This window comes from Gorilla gorilla, chromosome 14 (genome assembly GCF_029281585.2).
Source record: "Gorilla gorilla gorilla isolate KB3781 chromosome 14, NHGRI_mGorGor1-v2.1_pri, whole genome shotgun sequence".
Classification (NCBI taxonomy): domain Eukaryota; kingdom Metazoa; phylum Chordata; class Mammalia; order Primates; family Hominidae; genus Gorilla; species Gorilla gorilla.
In genome coordinates, this window is record NC_073238.2 from 58744614 (window position 1) to 58756890 (window position 12277).

The 12277-nt window shown below is 35.5% G+C and overlaps 1 protein-coding gene across 8 annotated transcripts in view; it reads right to left on the minus strand.

The window, feature by feature from the left end:
* TSC22D1 (TSC22 domain family member 1) overlaps positions 1-12277 on the minus strand; it is a 143031-nt gene that overhangs the window by 37733 nt on the left and 93021 nt on the right. The window contains exon 1 of one of the 8 annotated variants that reach the window (XM_004054454.4): positions 5855-5950. The exons of the other annotated variants lie outside the window; for them this stretch is intronic. The gene's annotated coding sequence lies outside the window, so the exon portion shown is untranslated. Of the gene's footprint in view, positions 1-5854; positions 5951-12277 lie in introns of those variants that run through there. 8 annotated transcript variants of the gene reach the window in all.

Genomic DNA, 12277 nt, shown 5'->3' on the forward strand with positions numbered 1-12277 from the left:
AATGAGCAAACCAAGAAGTCCAAAGGATGAAGATTTTACCCACTGCTTGTTTTATCACCAATAAAGGCACAAACTGCCTTGAAACAGCTCTCCAATTACCAGAGCAGGTAATTGGATTCGAAAGGAAAATAGATTCGTGTCTGGCCACATCCTTTATAATTATTATTATCTCATTCATACAAATGATGTACAACTCAGAGTCTAAAATATTTTTATAGGAAAGATTCCTTAAAGTTGCTCCATGAGCAGTTAGATTTGTTTCTAATATTTCTCATAACTACAGAACTCATTCCTCATGGCCTGGTGCTACCTTTACGATACTGGTGTTTGAAGAAGAAATTTTAAGGCCTCATAGTTTATTTTCCTTCCCCCAAATACCCTGTGTCACAAAAGCCGCTGGGAGAAGGCAATGTCTGCCTTCATTTGCTATTTAATTTTGCAGAAAGCAGCCATGTTGTACCACACCAGAGGCTGGCACTTCACATGATTCACTTCACCTCCAATAGGAAAAAAATGCAGATAAAGCAAAAAAGCAAGTTGACGTCAGACCCAGCTTTTAAGAGTCAAGGTCCAGAGTCTCTGCTGGGACCAGTCCTTATTCCCTCCACACTACTGTTACTGACCACTCCATCTTAATCACATCCAATAATACATTCAAATGGCTCAATGACAACAGATAAGTTATATTCTACTGCTTAAGAAATCAGGAAACGTGAAATATAGTTTAGTTTTCCATCAAAAAAGTTAAAATTTAAAAGTTCTGGCATGTAAAGTGCATAATAGCTAACTACCTGGAAAACTTAGATTTTAGATAACCAAGGGTTTGCTGTTCATCAAAGCAAAAAGATCTACAAAATACAATCCTGCCACCTTGTGGTACCTGTTCAAAAGTACTTCATACTTTACCATAAATTTTCTAATTTTAAAAAATGTGCTTATTTGAAAAAATATTAATCAAGATAAAGTTATTTTAAAATATTAAATACTCATGCTGACATTAGCTAAAATGCACTGAAATTTGTTTGAAATGAAATTATTTCTCAGGTCAAAACTAAATTCTCTCCCAACATAAGATGTGGAAATGCAATTGTGTAGCACTTGGATCTCTTGATAAACTCTTACCATCACACTTTCCTTTCTGACAGTTAAATAGCCGGAATGTTAAATAAATAGAACTGCAAAACTTACTAGATAGCATTGCTTGATCAATTTTTAACTACAAGTAGAGATTAAGTATGGTAAATTTCTATATCTTTACTAAACATATAATTTTTAGATTGTTCAGACTCTTCAATGAACCTAAATAGACTTAAGTTTCTTAACATCATATCGACGTATAAGAGAATAGTTCTAAAACAGTGAATTAAAATACAGAACCACTGGCAGTTTCAGAGCATCATCTACAATAATTACTTTTAGAAAATTGTTAAGTGATGACTAAGTCTCCTTTGACAAATAAAATATTGAAAGCTTATCCTGTGAAAATATAAACTACCAATTACAGGAGTCCTCCCTTATCTGTGGTTTCACTTTCCATAATTTTAGTTACCTATACTCCAAAAATATTAAGTGGAAAATTCCAGAAATAAGTCATAAATGTTAAATTATGTGCTGAAATCCTCCCTTTGTCCAGCAGATCCACATTGTATACACTACTTGCCCATTAGTCACCCAGTAACTGTCTCAGTTATCAGATCCACTGTCAGCGTGTCAAACTGATTGGAGGATTCAAGTAACCCTTATTTTACTTCATAGCCCCAAAGTGCAAGAGTAGTAATGCTGGCATATTGTTATAATTGTTCTATTTTATTACTGTTGTTGTTAATGTCTTACTGTGCCTAATTTATAAATTAAGCTTTATCAGAGGTATGTATGTATAGGGAAAAAACATACTGAATATTGGTTTTGATCCTATCCTCAGTTTCAGGCATCCATGGGGAGTCTTAGAATGTGACCCCTGGAATAAAGAGGGGTCACAAATGCAAAGATAAACTGTGGCATTTTTCTGTTATACAGCATCCTTTGAATTCTTCTATTTAACAAATACTGGTCATCTCTTTTGTCTCACAACTTGAGAACTGTTCCTTTTTTTTCATATGAGACAGCATGTTTGACTTTGCACACTGGTATCAATCCTTCAGACACTCTTAACCATTGACATATCTGATTTCTGTCTCCCCTCTCACCCACTCACTCACTCAACAAACATATGAGGACCTGCTATGTGTACCAGGTCCCTAAAACGGAAACATGAAAAAGCATAGTCCTCGCCTGTAACCCCAATATTGTGGGAGGCTGAGGTGGGCAGATCACTTGAGTCCAGGAATTTGAGACCACCCTGGACAAAACGGTGAAACCCTGGCTATACAATTAACCGGTTGTGGTGGCATGCGCCTGTAGACCCAGCTACCCTGGAGGCTGAGGTGGGAGGACTGCCTTTGCCTGAGCCTGGAAGGTTGAGACTGCAGTGAGCCATGACCTAATCTTGAAGGAAAGGCAATTTTCTTTATTTTGAGGTATATATTTTTGAACATTCCTTCTATCCCTCAAATTCTTCTCAAAATAAGCTCCACATCTAATTGTACAACTGCATTAGTCCATTTTCATGCTGTGGATAAAGACCTGAGATTGGGCAATTTAAAAAAGAAAGAGGTTTACTTGGACTCACAGTTCCACGTGGCTGGGGAAGCCCAATTATGACGGAAGGCAAGGAAGAGCAAGTCACGTCTTACATAGATGGCCGTAGGCAAAAAGAGAGAGCTTGTGCAGGGGAATTCCTCTTTTTAAAACCATCAGATCTCATGAGACTTATTCACTATCACGAGAACAGCAGGGGAAAGACCTGCCCCCATGATTCAATTACCTCCCACCAAGTCCCTCCCACAAGTGGGAATTCAAGATGAGATCTGGGTGGGGACACAGTCAAACCATATCAACAACTTTGCTAAATATTTATTTTTATAGCATAAGTCTTGCTACAAAGACTCAAGATGGGCATTAACAGAAAAAAGTATAAAACAAAAAGGTTTATCAGGGATAATGATAATGCAAATGACTTTTTAATAATCTTTTATCTTTCCTGTCCATAAGTTAGAATGTCCAAATTATCCACTAAATGGCTACAGGAGATACAAGGATATCAGTATTATCTATAAATCCTTAAGTAAACTCAGAAAAATATATGATTAAAGAAAATTCAAGATGCTTTCAGAATGTGGTTTAAAATAAGAAATTAAAAAATAAAGTTCAAGAAACAATAAGATTTGCAAGTTGATTTGCTTTAAATTTCATTGTTTTAATTAAGCATCATGTTTAAAAGCTCTATCACAGTCCCTTCTAAAGTTACTCAATTCTCCCTTTCGGCTTTCTTAATAAAATAAATGGCTTTTCTTAGGTTTCTTCTTAGATGTCCCTGCAATTAGACATAATTTCCTCTAGAAAAGTGTCTCTCAGGTAGGGGTACACTATCAGATTTAAAATATTCACTAAAGTATAATTTTAGTTAAAAACACACACATTTACATATATACATGTCCATATATACATTATATACTATGTTTTAAATATACATAGATATAAAACTGTATCTCTATATATTACAATCACATACATCTGATACATATGAAATAATTTCTTTATCCTTCATCCAGTGCCTTTGGTACACATATTTGTTAGACATTTCCCTTTTGATTTCTCATATCTTCCAAAGTTTTCATTAGATAAATTTCTAATTAAATCTTTAAGGTGGGAGGATCACCTGAGCCTAGGAGGTGGAGGTTGCAGTGAGCTGAGATCATGCCACTGCACTCCAGCCTGGGCAACAGAGCGAGACCCTGTATCAAAAAAAAAAAAAAAAAAAAAAGGCTTTCTTTGAAAATCATCACAGCTAGTTCTAAAAATTGTTTTTTATTTTTACTTTTTTAAGACTAGTCAAGTGCAGTAGTGAGAAGGGGGGAAAGAGTAAAACAAGGAGTTCAATCTGTAACTGACCGTGAACAATCAATTGAGATAACTCACTACCTTCAGACCAGCCAAAAATTACTCTTAACTCCTGGTTGTCTAGTAAGATCAACAACCAAAATCTAAGTTATTTCAATGTTCTTTTAAAAAACAAGCTTTCCAATTAAATCTATATGGTTATGAAAACAAACATCATTTAACTATTAGTAATCAAATGCTATTTTTAGTTCCTTTCTTGCTCTAAAATTTCACGATTATTTTACTAGAAAGTTTACAAATACTTCAGAAACCCACAAATCAAAAAGAAATTTGAATTTTTAAATAATGGACTAGTTTATCATTAAAAGAATTGGAAAATTTTGCCATCATATGCAAGGGTGAATTTAGGTAAAAAAGCTTATTTCTCCTTTTTTTTTTTTGGAGACAGTGTCTCACTTTGTCACCCAGGTTGGAGTGCAGCGGCTTGATATCAGCTCACTGCAGGCTCGACCTCCTAGGCTCAACTGATCCTCCCACTTCAGCCTCCCAAGTAGCTGGGACTGCAGATGCACACCACCACTCACAGTTAATTTTTGTATTTTTCGTAGAGACAGGTTTTCACCATGTTGCCCAGGTTGGTCTTGAACTCCTAACCTCGAGTGATCCTCCTGCCTAGGCTTCCCAAAGTGCTGGCATTACAGGTGTGAGCCACCATGCCCGGCCTTATTTTTCCTTTAAGATTCAAGAATTTTTATTTAAACTAAACATAAAATTTCTCAATTGGAATTGCAGACCCAATGTATATCTTTTATTCAAACTGATTAATGCATTTTTAGATTTAAAATATTAAATTTATTAAATAATATTAAATTTACCAATCACTCAAGTATTTTACATTCATTTAAAACTATACAACTGGAGGCCAGGCACAACGGCACAGGCCTGTAATCCCAGCACGTTGGGAGGCCAAAGCAGGTGGATCACTTGAGGTCCGGAGTTTGAGACCAGCCTGAGCAACATGGTAAAAACCCACCTCTACAAAAAATACAAAAATTAGCCGGGCATGGTGGCACACACCTGTAATCCCAGCTACTTGGAAGGCTGAGGCAGGAGGATCTCTTGAGCCCAGGAGGTCAAGGTTGCAGTGAGCCAAGATCATGCCACTGGACTCCAGCCTGGGCGACAGAGCAAGACCCCTTACTCTAAAAATAAAAAATAAATAAATAAAACTGTACAACTGGATGAGTACTTTTGTCAGCATGCAAATCAGTTTAAGTTATACAAACAGTAGAAGCAGTATATATGTGTGTGTGTCTGTGTGTATATATTTAGCATAGATGTATATATTTTTAAATTAAGCTAGAGTCAGGCCAGCTTTATTAAGCATTCACAAAAATCCACATTTCAAAAGAACCATGCAACTGATGGTTTACATATAATTTAAGGACCTCTATTCCTAAGACAAACTAAAGTACAGCTAACATCATCTTTAATTATAGACTAATTAAGCTAATGTTTTCTGATAGAAAGGCTCAATATAATACTCAATCTTTTACAGTTTTAAGCCAATTTGTAATGGCTTCAACTGAGGAATCCAACAAATTAAAAAGCTGTTATGCAACTAAATGTTTAAAGATCTTAAGCTAAAAAAGGACTATACAATTCATCTCAGTTAACCAGTAAAAAATTTCTATCATGATCTCCAAATAATCCTCCAAGTGATTTTTAAAATAGCTTTAAAATTTTTCCAGCTAGGAAAAACAAAGCAAAGAACTAAAATGGCTGAACTGAACCTTATTTCACCCTCCAAGCTGAGTATTTAGAAACCAACTGCCTTTCAAGGTACTAGGCAGGACTTAGGACAACTGAGAGACAATTCCTTCCACAATTATTTGAATTACAGTGAGGTACTCACAGCAGGATTATCACTAGACTATAGGAAAAGCTTCATGCTACAGACTATGGTGGCTTTCTTGGGCCTCTCTTCCCACCCAGGCCCAACTGACACTCCTGGTGGACAAACAAGTGCTTCAGGAAGTAGTCCCAAAATTCCATCTGTCCCCTAAGGCAGTTTCTACTTAAAGGGGCAGTGGTCCAATTTATTTATGATGACTCATTACTTCAAAGAGAACAAAAATACTATGAATATAGTGATTTGTTATGTTTCAAGCATTTTAAAAGGCATGGGTGATTTTCTTTAGGTTTTCTTAGAGTGCAACAAGTTAATAACATAAGGCCTCTATAGATCATTTCGTCTTGATCCCAAAATCAGGAAAATCTAGTGAGGGTTTTACCAACTTTTGAAACACTTATGTCAGAGGTGAAAAAACAATAAGGATGCAAGAATGGAAGGAAGGAGAAGAGGAAGAGAAAGGATGAAGGAAGGGATAAAAATAAGAATGGAGGGAAGAAGGAGGGAGAGGAGATGAAGAAAGGGAGGTAGGGGAAGGAGGACGGGAGGAGAGTAAAAGGAGGGAGGGAGAGGAAAGGGAAGAAAAACTAACCAGACAAGGAAACCAAAACCCAGGCAAGCAGGTATCAAGAAGTCTCAGAAATGTAGAAACGAGATGTCTGACAACTTTTTCATTCCCAGTACAATAAGGCCTCATTGTACTTCCTGCAATTTATATATTAGATATTCTACTCTAGCCCTAGAAATATACTATCTTATTGGAGCAGAAGTGGGGAAGGGGCGGGAAACAAAAAGAAATCTACAATTGTTTGTTTTTCTATTATTTAAACAATCTGCAATGTTGTTCCAGAAGGTAGACAAGAGACTGATAAAACCAACCAAAAAAACAAGTGAAAGGAATTAAATAAAAGCAGAATGGTATAAATTATGAGATGGAAAATGTATATAATTAGTAAGTAAATATACAAGTTGGATCTCTTTAAAAAAATAAACTTTAGAAAATTAAAGAAATTTTGTAATAGAAAAAAGATATTCCAAAGGGTCCAACATCACAAAAGTAGTTTTAAATTATAAGAATGAAATGAACAATGACAAATGTAGCATATATCAAAACTGCAGGATGCATCTAAAGTAGCACTTAGGGGAAATGTATAGTCTTGAACATTAGAATAAAGCCTAAAGATTATTGGGATAAGGATTTCAAGGAAACTGGCAGGGTGGGAGGGTCAGGAGAGGGAGGTAAAACAAACAAAATAAAAGCAAAAAAAAAAAAAAATTCAAGAAAGGAGATAAAGACAACAGCAAAAACTGTTAAAATAGAAAACAAGCATATATTAGAAGATCAACAAAACCAAAAATTGGCTGTATGAAAAAGACCATAAACCGGCAAGCTTCCAGTATAATTTAATCAAGAAAAAAGAGAAGGCAGAAATAAGCAGTATCAGGAACGAAAAAAATATAAAACCATAATTTAAGAGATATAGATTAAATGGTCAAATAGAAAAAATATAACTTACTGAAACAAAGAGATACAAAATCTGAATAGTCCTATATTGCCATCATATAAAATTAAATCAGTATAATAGTGAAAAATATTTCCTCAAATAAAACTCCCAGACTAGAAAGCTCCACCAAAAAGTCCTACAAAGCACTAAGTGACCCAGCTCAGCCAGTCCCTGCAATGGCCAAAGAGGAAAGATCAACAACAAAGCCCAACAAAAGTGGCAGTCTCCAGTGAACATGACAAAACCTTAGTACATGGCCAGAAGAAAAAAATTAAAATTAATGCCATGTGGTTGACACCCAGAGCTCTGCATGAACCATATGATATACTCTGGGGACTCCAAAAAATATTTGGAAGAGGCACTGGTATCCCACATTAGGTGGGGGCTACATGGATTATAATTAATAAAAACTAATATTCTAATGAAAACTGTTTACATCTTAAGGGATATGGAGTTTTCAAATATTAGCTGAGATGTGATTATTGACATAATACATAAATTAAGTATTACTCCCAGTCTATCCAACTTTCTACTTTAATAGTTATATAAGCTATATACAAACTGTAGGGAAACTTGTATTGTGTCCAGGAATTTAAATATAAAAATACATTATGTTTATTATAAAACAGAATCATTAATACTGTATCAGTCAACAATTATATAAATTATTTGTAACTTGAAATAAACAGAATAACTAATGAAGTGATTTTTTTCTTTTTGTTGATTATTATCTAATAAAAAATATCAATATACAAAAACAGGGATGATGTGCTCTATTTTAAAAAAAGAAAGTTATCAAGAGTGCCCATAAACTGCATGATCTGACACTTGAATTATGAAAAATAAATCTTATACTTGAAGTCAACCTTTAATTTAAAAATCATAGTCAATTATGAGTCAAAGGGAAATTTTATGATGGCTGTTTTCTATAGTTAGTAATTACAATCTACATTAAAAATCAAATTTCTTTTTATATTTTCTTTTTCTTTTAGAGACAGGGTCTTGCTCTGTCACTCAGGCTGGAGTGCAGTGGCATGATCATGGCTCACTGCAGCCTCAACCTCCTGGGCTCATGTGATCCTCCTGCCTCAGCAGCCCAAGTAGCTGGGACTACAGGTGCATGCCACCAATTTTTTAATTTTTTGTAGAGATAGGGGTCTTGATATGTTGCCCAGGCTGGTCTCAAAACTCCTGGTCTCAAGCAATCCTCCTGCCTCAGCCTCCCAAAGTGCTGGGATTACAGGCACAAGTTGCCACACCTGGCCCGTTTTTTGTTTGTTTGTTTGTTTTATTTTGAGCAGAGTTTTGCTCTGTCGCCCAGGCTGGAGGTCCAGTGGCACGATCTTGGCTAACTGCAACCTCCACCTCCCAGGTTCAAATGATTTTCGTGCCTCAGCCTGCCAAGTAGCTGGCTAATTTTTGCACTTTTAGTAGAGATGGGGTTTCACCATGTTGGCCAGGCTGGTCTCCAACTCCTGGCCTCAAGTGATCCACCCACCTTGGCCTCCCAAAGTGCTGGGACTGCAGGCGTGAGCCACCATGCCTGGCCAACCTGACCTATATTTTCTCAAACACAAAGATTTTACTAAGACTATATTAGACTATCCTAGTCACTGATTGATTTTAAAAATTTAAAGATTGTTGCATGGATCTTCCCAGATGCAATATATTTAACAATAAAATACAATCACTGCAAAAATAAGAATCCATTATTTTTCCTGAAACAATATATATTATTTATATATAATAATGGCTCCCTTTCATTTCTGGGCATTTAAAAGTCTAATTCTGCCTGAAAGGCATGTCCTTCCATGGCACACCTTTTCTAGTTTATAACTCTGATCACTCTTTGGATCTCAGGAAGTTCCTTCCTGAAGTGAGCCTTGCATGAACCCTTAGATCAAGTGAGGTCTCCCTATCAAATGTGCTCATAGATTTTTTTTTTTTTTTTTGAGACGGAGTCTTGCTCTGTTGCCCAGGCTGGAGTGCAGTGGGCATGATCTCGGCTCACTGCAACCTCCGCCTCCTGGGCTCAAGTGATTCTCCTGCCTCAGCCTCCTCAGTAGTTGGGCTTACAGGCGCGTGCCACCACGCCTGGCTAATTTTTGTATTTTTAGTAGAGACAGGATTTTGCCTTGTTGGCCAGGCTGGTCTCAAACTCCTGACCTAGTGATCTGCCCGTCTCAGCCTCCCAAAGTGCTGGGATTACAGGCGTGAGCCACTGCGCCCAGCCTGCTAATAGATTTAAATACCATTCCTTAAGAGACAGAAGAAGAGACCATTAAGAACACAGAAGTATTAACACTATTTTAAAGTAAAATCCTTATATGAAAAGCAAATAGTAAAATAATAAGTATAATAATAATAATAAGTAAAATAATATCTATAGATTCCTTGGGAAAACTAGGAGAAAATTTAAAACCAGAACTATTTTTAAATTACTTAAACAGTTAAATCACAACATTCTCTTAGAGCTGCCAGAAAATTCCGCAAGCCTTAAGTTACAAGAAATATTAAAATTTACTCACATTTAAAATTTACTTACATTTCTGTATGTTTTATACAGAAAAAATACATGTAGAATAATATTACTAATATTGAACTCCACACAGTAAGTATTTTATACGTATATTACCTCATGTAATCCTCATGATAACTCTAACTTTGTTTTACCATTTTATAGGCAGAAAAACTGAGACACAGAAAGACTAAATAACATGCCCAAGTTCATAGGCATAAATTAATAATTTTTCGTCAGGCTTGGAACCTGGCAGTCTGATGCCAGAGTGTATATGCTTTATTGTCTCTACAAAGAATAAAATAAATAGGAAGCTCAAAATCTGGGGGGGAAGGGTAAAATAATGGGGTATTTGAATTTTTTCACATTTTTCATGCATAGTAATTCTTTACATAATTAAAATGAGCCAATGATAGTAAATTTACACCACATTCCAAAACATAAGCCAACATCAAACTATTTATGGAAAACTCATGATTAGTTTGTTTCCCACACTCTACCACGGTATCTAGTTTTCCTACTATGGACGCCACCCAGCAAGAGAGCCCAGTATGCAGACATGGACACTAATTGTCAAACAGCACTAGGTAGGGATTTCTGGCAGTGAACCAAAAGAAACGACATTAATGAATTTTTGCTATGTCTGATATATAAACAAACACACAGGTAGTGTGTGTGTGTGTGTGTGTGTGTGTTTACATATGTGTGTATGTTTACGTGTGTGTGTATGTGTGTAGCTTTTCAGTCAGGCTCTCTATCCTGTATCATCAAAGATTATAGGTCTCTGAATATTACTGAATAAAAAATATTAAGCCCTCTTACTTGGTCCTAGATGGCCCTATGAGCAGATCCAATGAAATAAACTACACAAGAGTGACTGATACTAAAAAACACCAGAACTAGGTTATCTATGAATGGAAAATGCATCTGTGTATCTAGAATCAGCAACCCTAACCTTTAGCACACAGTCTAGAAACTTGAAGAATGAAAACCAACCTCTACACCAAGCTTGCCCAACCCACGGGCATGGCCCAGGACAGCTTTGAATGTGGCCTAACTCGTGAACTTTCTTAAAACAGTATGAGATCTTTCTGTGATTTTTTTTTTTTTTTTTTTTTTTTTTTTTTTTTAGCTCACCAGCTATCATTAGTGTTAGTGTATTTTACGTGTGGCCCAAGACAATTCTTCTTCCAGTGTGGCCCAGGGAAACCAAAAGATTGGACACCCCTACTCTAAACAGTTCAAAAAGCTCTCATAAAGCCACTGTACCAAAGCAATATACTGTGCTTTTAAGATCTTGTTAGAAAATTATTGACTTGTATATCGTATAATCCTTAAAACTTAATTATCTGGCTTCCTGGGTTTCAGGAAAGTAAAAGCAACTAAACAAAAATGGCAAGCTGTTACCAGCCACATACATCAGCATTCTCAAGAAGAGATAGCTTTCAACCTAATAAGACAAAAAGTAAGTACTGGCCACCAAATGAGACAACTCATCACCCGTATGCTAAATCTGAGTCACTAAGGACACACAGTCTTCTCAGAAGGTTAAAACAAGATTAGATAAAAGTTTAAGCTTCAATTTCTGTGTATCAAATACTCAAACCAATGAAAAATCAGGTAAATAAGTTGTTACTATTCAGAATCTACAGCGTGCCATCCTATTATTTATTTAGGACTAAAATGGAAAAAGTCTATGATTCTAGGCTGGCCCTATCAAGGACTGCTGTATGAAAATTTTATTTCAAAAATAGCAGATGGAAGACACAGCTCTGTATTTAACAAACATGAAACTATTAAGCCACCATTTGAGAGCATTCAATGAATAAATACTGAGAAGTATTAAATTTGAAAAATAGGGTTAATAACAAGACTGATAAGAAGTTTGGATCTTTTTTTTAAATTGAATGTATAAGATATGTACAAGTTCCAAAATGTTATCAACAGCACCTAAAAAAACTTTCCTTTAAATTGAGCAACTGTAAAAGACAAAGATCTTAAAAGTATTTCATTTTAATATAGTATTAATTTAATATTCATTAACATTAAAAAATTAAGATTGGAAAATCAATTGTCTTATGGTTTTGGCATTTTTTTAAGACAACAGGGCAATGCTATTAATTCCTTGGGAATTAGTGATTGCTGATAAATTCATTTTTACATATAAAAGTATTAGTTGAACACTTAATACTATAAAAATTGTAGGTGCCTGGGACATAAAGATTCTAATGAAAGAAATAGACATGAATCAAATAATTATAATATAGGAAATTCTCTCACAGATGAAAGATGAAGGCAGCAGCGATCCCAGGACCAGCTGTTGAGAATAAAGTAGAATTTAGGATGATGTAGGGTTTGGGCTTAAGGTAGAGTACATGTTGGTACTAGCAGCTGTGAGAGAAT